Below are 9542 nucleotides of genomic sequence, written 5' to 3' on the forward strand. Positions count from 1 at the left end.
TGAGAATTAACCTTGAAAAGATCTATCGGAAAGGTGAAAGCTGTTTAAGTAAGGCAGTAGGAAAAGAGACAGGATGGAGATTAACAGAGACTTCTTTCAAGTCTATCCATGACAATTTTCTTTTTATTCATGGAATCACAGAATCATGGAATCTTCAGAGTTGGAAGGGACCTCTAGAGATCATCTAGTCCAACTCCCCTGCTAAAGCAGGATTGCCTAGAGCACATTACTCAGGACTGCATCCAGGCAGGTCTTGAAAATCTCCAGAGAAGGGGACTCTACCACCTCCCTGGGCAGCCTGTGCCACTGCTGTCACCCTAACTGTAAAGAAGTTTTTCCGTGTATTTGAACGGAACTTCCTATGTTCCAACTTGTGCCTATTGCCCCTTGTTCTGTCACTGGGAACCATTGAAAAGAGTCTGGCTCCATCCTCCTTCAAACCACCCTTCAGATACTCGTATGCCATAATAAGGTCTCCCCTCAGCCTTCTCTTCTTCAGGCTAAAGAGTCCCAGCTCTCTCAGCCTTTCCTCATATGGGAGATGCTCCAATCCTTCAGTCATCTTAGTTGCCCTTCGCTGGACTCACTCCAGCAGTTCCCTGTCCCTCTTGAACTGGGGAGACCAAAACTGAACACAGTATTCCAGTTGTGGCCTCACCAGTGCAGAGTAGAGGGGGAGAATGACCTCCCTCGACCTACTGGCCACACTCTTCCCTATGCAGCCCAGGATTTCATTGGCCTTTTTGGCAACAAGGGCACATTGCTGGGTCATGGATAATTTACTGTCTGTCAGGACCCCCAGATTCTTCTCCTCAGAACTACTTCCCAGCAGGTCCACCCCTAACCTATACTGGTGCTTAGCATTCTTCCTCCCCAGGTGCAGGACCTTGCACTTGCTTTTGTTTAACCTATTAGGTTCTTCTCTGCCCAGCTCTCCAGCCTTTCCGGGTCATGCTGGATGGCAGCACGGCCCTCTGGAGTGTCAGCCACCCCTCCTAGTTTGGTATCATCAGCAAACTTGCTGAGGATTCCACCAGACAACCTGATGTTCAGTTCTTTCCAGATTGCAGTGCTCAGTTATCTACCCAGATTTTCTACACTGGCTTATTAGTGGATGCACCTCATTGTGTAGATGGCCTTCCTGACAGCCTGGAAAGTGATCTGTGGAACTCATGTGTGCTCAGAGCTGCATGCTGGAGAAGGCTGCATATAAAATGTTCTCATTTGCTGAAATCACATCAAGTAACTCCAAATGAAGCATTCAAAAGTAGTGAATACCTTTGACTGGTGTAGTCTCCCTGAGCCTTGGATTGTAACACAGCCTGCTGATCTCACAGAGGTCTTATGAAGGTTAATTGTTTAATGTGCCTGAAGCTTACAGAGTTCACAATTAAGTCTTTAATTGAAAAGAAAGTGAAGAAATCAATAATGCTGGATTCAGGGGGTAATTTGCAACACAAATGGCCTAGTACCCTGCATTAAGCATAGGAGGTGAGACAAAATACAAAAGTCTGAGCACCGTTTGCTTTGTGCCCTGAAAGAGGCAGGAGAAAGTACAGATGTTCATGGAATTAAAAGTAACATATTGTATAACCACCTGAGGGACAAGTTAGGGCACTCCTGGTGTAGTTACATGTATTATACGCTTTTATCAGTCTATCTTATATGACTCTGATTCTAACATCTTCCTTTTCTCTTTTATCTTCACAATAGTATTTAAACCTTCCAGTCACAAAGCTAAGGCAGATAGCCTGCATGCAATATCAGTTTGGATAAATATTTAAAACGGCACTCGTACAGTCCAATTTCTGCAGATGTCTGTTATACCAGCAGATGATTTAATCTTTTTTGCTTTCCCTCCTGCAGTGTTACCCCATGCAAAGTGAATGTTATGATCACACCTCTGTGCTGTTCAAGATTTGCTATTTCAGTCTCTTAAAGGAAACAAAGCTAACACCAACTGTGTCTGTGTGTCTGCTTGACCCCTCATCAGTTTTTCTGTTTCCCCATCTCTCAAAAGTTAAAGCTGGTTTGTGAAAATAGGAGATAGACCCAAAAAAAACGCTGCCTGCAGGGAAACCATGAAACTGTGCCCTTATATGTTCTGAAGGCCAGTAAGTCTATCAGCACATGCTCTCAATAACAAATTAGCTTACCAAGAGCTCTAAGCCAAATAAATGGTAACCAGGAAAACAGCTGAATGGCTTGAGAAGGTTGCTGTATGAACTGTTGCTGTAGAGGGGTTTGGGTATGAGGAGCATTAGCAACATTGCAGGGAGAATTTGGACACAGGGGAGTGTTGGTGGGAAATTGTAGGGGCTATAAGGAGAAGGTTTTGGTACTTGGGGAGAGTATTCTGAGGAGGAATTGGAGTAATTCAAGTAAAAATTACAAGCTGCTGCTTGGAAGTTTCCATTCAGTACTGCAGGGAGGTACTAGATGTTCCTGCCACATTTCATAATGCCAGGAAACCCTACAAAGCCAAAACAAGCAACAAGCATAGTTCCATAAAACTGTACTGTCTTGCAGCCAAATGCTGACACTATAATTCATTCATCCTGAATCCTTACTCAGGTCTTGTACCATTGAACTTAAGGATGCTTCCTATGAGACAAGCTAAGCAAGGAGCTTAAATCCTTGAAATAGAGGAAGCTGGTGTCTCAAAAAGCCAGTTTGCTCAGATAACTGCAATTAACATTTTTATTGAATACTGGATTATTACTTTATGCTGAAACTGAGCTAGGATAAAGCAGATAGCCTGGATTTGGACCCTTTAAAGTGCACGCGGCTTGCAGGGTTAACTTTTGTAGCAGACAATTGCTATTTTGGTTTCAGACCCTTTACAATCTTTTAGAAAGAAAGAAAGATTCTTTGAACACATAAAGCTTTCTCCAGAAAAAGAAATAACTTTATTTTATCCTAATTTTAAAGGAGAAAAACAGGTGTTCCAAATGGAAAGTACACGTCCTCTAGCTACAAAGCAGCACACAGATTGTTGCACAGGCTCACAAGCTGGACTTTTGAGCCTCGAGCAAAGGAAAGCTAAATCTTACTGATGCTCCCAAACTCTGACAAAAGACACTTCACTGGCATTCCTCTGTTTAGCTGCAGCTCCTAGAGAGCACATATCTTCTCCAGTGAGAGGTCTTGTACCATGCTATTACATGCCATAGACTTATTTAGATTATCTAGAGGGATTAATTCCTCAGTTTTGTGTTATTCTTACTACTGTAGACCACGTCTTTTGGTTATTTCAGAGAACTGTAGTAGAACCAGAGAGCTGGAGAATGTCTAGTTATGTTTATGTTTCCACCACCAGTCCCCAGGGAGATGCAGAGGGTTTGTTACAAAACAACCGCCCCTGCCATAACAAAAAGTAGAAGAAAACCAAAACCTTAATGCAAAACATATTGCATACAGCCAACCTTGACCTCAGTGTACTTCCCTCTTTAAAATCCAGAGAGAAGATATGTCTTACAGTTACCCTGGAAGTGAATAATTTGGGAATTTACACCAATATAAACCAATAAAATTAATGATAGTAAGCAGTTCCAGAAATAATTTGATTTTCTATTTCCTGGCAAGTCCTGCAAGGGTCAGTATGCCTTTCCACAGAACAAGAGTGAGCCATGTTGTAATATAAAGTAACATCTTTTCTAGAAGATAAAGGAGACATTTGAATAATCTGTGACATTTTCTACACACTCCTGTATTTCATTTTGGAATTATATTAAATAAATTGCATAGAAAGCTTTACCAATGAACTCAGAACATTCTTGTAGTGGACGAGGCTAGGGTGGGAAGAACAGAAGTTCATTTTAGAGGCTATCCTGAGCATGCATTACATTAAGGATACCATTTAAATTTGTTTTTTCTTAAGAAATGTTCGCAGCTATTGCTAGTAAACACTCTGAGATAACTCTTCCCTGCTGAATGAAACCAAAACTGTATTGGCCTCTTTCTCCATGAATAATGCAACAGACCATACGCTAGTGAAGATGACTTCTGTCCTTACCTCCGATCTTTGAAAACAGCCAATGGGTGTAGATGACACGCTTCTGGAAAGCTTCAAACAAGAGCAGCTTGTTCCTGAGTGACAGCTCCTGGCTGTCTACACAGGCAGGGATTTTATGAGGCTGGAAATTCTATCTTCAGTAGGACCACCTCCTTAGGTTTCAAGAGGAGCAGGCTCTCAGTTCAAGGCTCATGATCCTGATCTAGTTTGGCATGTTGAAATCCCTCGGTTACAGAAAATGACTAGTCTTCAGTGGGTGATTATGACACAGAACTTTCACTTTTAAGATTGCAAGGCCCTGAAAACCCAGTAACATAACTGCTAGCTTCCAGGAAAGAAGACAATATTTTGCTCATCAGTAATCATTTTTTTCATTGCATTTTCATATATGTAAAAATATGTTTCAAATATTTTTCCTTACATTATATTTATGCTGTGGTATTCTCTTGAGGACTCAGCTACAATCCCCTTTGCTTTATTTTGCTTATTTTTACCAGTTGTTTTTAAGATACCTTAGTATCATGATTTGTACATATTGAACTCTCCAGTTCAACTTCTTTATGCATAAGTAATCCTTCTTCTCAAATAAGCAGAAATCTAACAGCAGCCAGGCTGACAACATGAAGCTTACAGGTAGGGGCTGGAAAAGGCAGTAAAGCAGAAACAGAAACATGCATTATGCTTTTATGTAACTGCATGTTTGATAGCTATTTCAGAGATGGTCATCTGTTGCAATTGATTCAATGGTCTGTCTTTGCTATTTCTGGCAAGAAACCAAGGTGGATTTTCAATTGAGAATACAGACTGTTAAAACAAGGAAGGTAGGAGTGGTATGTACTTTTGCAGTTTTCCGTGGGCTCCCTCTGTACAGAAAAGAAATCATAGAATCATAGAATCATCATAGAATTGTCTAGGTTGGAAAAGACCCTTGGGATCATCGAGTCCAACCATCTACCCTACTCTACAAAGTTCTCCCCTACACCATATCCCCCAACACCACATCTAAACGGCTCTTAAACATATCCAGGGATTGTGACTCAACCACCTCCCTGGGCAGCCTGTTCCAATGCCCGACCACTCTTTCTGTGAAAAATTCTTTCCTAATGTTCAGTCTAAATCTACCCTGTTGGAGCTTGAAGCCATTCCCTCTCGTTCTGTCATTAATTACCTGTGAGAAGAGACCAGCACCAACCTCTCTACAGTGTCCTTTCAAATAGTTGTAGAGAGTGATGAGGTCTCCCCTCAGCCTCCTCCTCCTCAAACTAAACAGTCCCAGCTCCTTCAACCGATGTTGCTGAGATGTTTTGCTCCTTCGCTGTACTTTTGTTAAGGGTGAACCTAAAGGAATCAATATATTTTGCGAGTATTCTACCAATACTGCAAAAAAATGTTTTGGTAAACTGGTGCAATGGACTTTTCCTTCCCCAAGCCTGTAGCACTGCATGGGGTTATTGTGGCCCAAGTGCAGGACCTGACACTTGCCCTTGTTGAAACTCATACCACTGATGTTGGCCCAATGATTCAATCTAAGTCTCTCTGTAGAGCGTCTCTATCCTCCTGGGAATCAACACTCCTGCTTAGCTTGGTGTCGTCTGCGAACTTGCTGATGATACACCCTATGTCCTTATCAAGACATCAGTAAAGATGTTAAACAGAAATGGTCCTAACACTGAGCCCTGAGGCACACCACTTGTGACCGGCCGCCAGCTGGATTTAAATGCACTGAGCACCACTCTTTGGGACCTTCCAGTCAGCTAGTGCTTGATCCAGCGAATCGTATGCTCATCCAGGCCGTGTGAAGCCAGTTTTTGCATGAGAATTGTATGGGGGACAGTATCGAATGCTTTTCGAAAGTCCAGGTATACAATATCAACAGCCTTTCCCTTGTCCAATAATCTGGCTATCTTGTCATAGAAGGAGATCAGGTTCATCTGGCAGGACCTGCCTTCCATAAACCCATGCTGACTAGGCCTGATCCCCTGGTTGCCCATTATGTGGGTTTTGATGGCACTCAAGATGACCTGCTCCATGACCTTCCATGGTATCGAGGTTAGACTGACAGGTCTATAGTTACCTGGATCCTCCTTTTTGCCTTTCTTGTAGATGGGTGTTACATTTGCCACCCTCCAGTCCATTGCGACCTCCCCAGTTAGCCATGACTTCCTGTAAATGATGGAAAGTGGTTTGGTGAGCATATCTGCTTTCAGCAGCTTTCAGCTTTCAGCTGAGCTTTCAGCACTCTTGGGTGTAGCCCATCCGGTCCCATAGACTTGTGTGCATTCAAGCGGCATAGCAGGTCACTGATCTCTTCCTCTTTAATCATGATGCTCTCATTCTGCTTCCCCTCCCTGTCTCCTAGCTCTTGAGGCTGGGTGTCCAGGGAACAGCTAGTTCCACTGCTAAAGACTGACGCGAAGTAGGCATTGAGCACCTCAGCCTTTTCCTCATCCTTTGTGACTATGTTTCCCTCTGCATCCAATAAAGGAGGGAGATTGTCCCTAATTCTCCTTTTGTTGTCAATGAATCTATAGAAACATTTTTTATTATCCTTAACAGCTGCAGCTAGGTTGAGCTCTAGCTGCGCTTTGGCTCTCCTTATTTTCTCCCTGCATAGCTTCGCTACATCTTTATATTCTTCATGAGAGACTTGCCCCCTCTTCCAAAGGTTCTAGACTCTCTTTTTGGTTTTGAGATCCAGCAAGAGATCCCTATTTAGCCAGGCTGGCCTCCTTCCCCACCTACTTGCTTTTCGGCACATGGGAACAGCCTGCTCCTGTGCCTTTAAGACTACTTTCTTGAAGTATGTCCATCCCTCTTGGACTCCTGTATCCTTAAGGGCATCCTCCCAAGGGATTTTGTCTAGCAGTCTTCTGAACAGATTAAAATTTGCCCTCCGGAAGTCTAAGGTGGCAGTTTTGGTAACCCTATGAGAAGGTGCTCTCCTCCTTCTAGAAGAAAGCCAGAAGTGGCTCTAGAGAGCTGAAGTTCAGGTCTCAGCTGGCAAAGTAGATGTCATTGTTTCTGAGCTGCTCTCTCTGCCCAAGCTAAGCACAATAGAATCAGGTGTGATGGCAGCAAGATAGTAAGAGGTCAGGCAGGGATCATCAAACAAGAGACTTGCAAGTAGATTAAAAACCTGCACCCTAAACTCAAAGCAGGAGCAGACCACTGAAGGCCTGGATGGACCCAGTTTGCTACATGCAAAGCCTTTGGGTACGTTGGAGCTATGCTGAAGTTTGAGGGAAATGCTGGTGTAGAAAAGAAATGACTATATACAGATGGCTTGCTAGTAAAAATGGGTATTAGAGCTCAGGAACCCTATGTATAAGAGGGGGAATCCCAGCACTTGGAGACCATAGGTCAGTGAGTCTGTGGTTTTGGAGAGGAGCGTCTTGGTTCATGGTATGCCACTGCTAGAGAGGTCATGCTCGCAGGACCCTTCAGACCCCATCTTTCATACCACTGTGCAGCTGGAGGTTGCTCATGAGATGGGTGGGTAAGTTTGGAAAAGAAGGTTTGAGCTACCTTATTTTGAAATATCTTCTCTACCTTGAAGCATCCCTGGGAAAGAGCTAGCTGAATTTCAGTAATCTGTTCTTTGAAACATGTGTTCTGAAGTTCCCTGCAAAATGGTGATTCTGAGGGGAAAAAAAAAGGTTTTGGAAATAGAACATCATGTTTCCAAAATTGCATTTGTTCACTGGTGGGATTTTACCAGAGCTGTTCAGCCCTGAATGCACTACAGAGGTGATAGGTGTCTCCACCTCCATGAGGAGCCCATGGCATGCTTTCCCAGGGCTGGCTCTCCCAGAGTGCTCAGACCCCCCCAGCATAATCACGGTCTCAGTGTTAAGTCACAGGTTCCACACACTGTGTGTATTCAGCTGTTTGTGATTAATTCAAGTTATTACTGGAGTTGCAAGTAACCTTGACTGCCATGGATAGTGCGCGTGAATGGGGCTCCCCAGAGCTGCAACATGAATACTTGCATGTTCCCATCTATCCTCTACAGCAGGTCCCCAGGGTAAACCATCAAAGAATAGTCAAGGACTGAATGGAAACACACTTGTTGCTTAATGCAAGTTCCTTCATGTAACACTACATTGTCAAATTATTGATGAATCTGTATTTTGCAGCACCAGAAAATTATTTACATCCACTATTTGCACAGAAAGTTTCTAGCCAACGCTGTAGGGCATTAGTCATCAGAATACCAGGATGGGTGACTGGATCTCAGAGTTGTAGGGGGGAGGTGGTGTTTTTGCAAAAGGACATCTATTACAGCTGGGCAACAGCAGGAGTCTGTGTGAATCCTTTGGATGGGTGCTCCTATCCCTAGAGAGCCTGGAAAAGAGCGGCAAGAATCAGAGGAGATCTCAAGCCCTATTGCATTGAAAATGTCCTTTTGTGTCTATACCTCCAGTTTTGTCTATAGAAATGCTGTTCTTACAGTCGTCGTTGAGGACTAGCCATGATTACAAACCTACAAAGATTTCATTGTTTCATGCTATTGCCGGCTGCTAGAAAAGTGTGGAGTTGTGATTCAAGGATGTTTGATCACATGCTTTTATAAAAAAGCTCTTGGCAACAAAGTGCTCCAAAAAGCAACAGGAACATCAGGGTCACAGAAGGCTTTAGATTTTTTTAATTGAACCTCCCTCTGCAGTTGGCTATGCATTCACCTGCTTCTTCACTACCTTGTGTGTTCACGCAGCTGGAGGCTACAGTGGTTATTCTAATTTGCTGTTGCATTAGCTCACTGAGCTGACATCCCCTGTGAGCACAGGAGTGCTGGATCTCATGTAGAGGGAAAAACAGCATGAACATGGCCAAAGATGGGGAATAGGGAATGGAATCTGACTGGTTTTTGTGACAGTACATCACTGTTAAATTGACTTCACTGTCTGAATCTGCACCTTTAGGTAAAAAAAAAAATAAAAAAATCTGCTGTTCAGTACCTCCTTCACACGACTGTGTACTCTGTTCAGTTCCTGGGTTTAAATGCAAATCACATTTTGGATTAACTATGGAAGCTCTTAAAACTCATGTCTGTCTAGGAGGGAATCATAGAGTAAAGGACAAATGGGATTAGGCAAAAAGGTGTGATCAAAAAACCTCAGTTTCGTTGGAGGAGGAGGAAGACAGACCTGAGGCTTCTAAGAGTCCTCTTTATGTGCTCTGTGCCAGAGAAGCAAGAGAGAAGATATCTGGTATGTGGCTGGAAAAGGAGGAAGCAAAACTTGCTGAGCTTGTGTTTTCACAGCCAGCATGTGTTAGCTTAAATACTAGCTAAGACACTGGAACTCCACCTGATATTTTAGAAGCAGCACAGTCTTCCTTCCAAAATACAGTTTGAAGGCTGTGCTAGAGCTGTGAATATTTTATGCCTCCAGAATTGAAAACTGTGGATCCTGAGCAAAATAAGTTACTTTTTCTTCTTGAAGGATACACTGGGACCACCAGCCCCAAATACTGTTTCAGCTTTCCATCATCCCAGTTAAATTGGCAAGCACTGCAAATGTTGGGG

This window comes from Charadrius vociferus, unplaced genomic scaffold (genome assembly GCF_000708025.1).
Source record: "Charadrius vociferus isolate BGI_N301 unplaced genomic scaffold, ASM70802v2 scaffold398, whole genome shotgun sequence".
Taxonomy (NCBI): Eukaryota; Metazoa; Chordata; class Aves; order Charadriiformes; family Charadriidae; genus Charadrius; species Charadrius vociferus.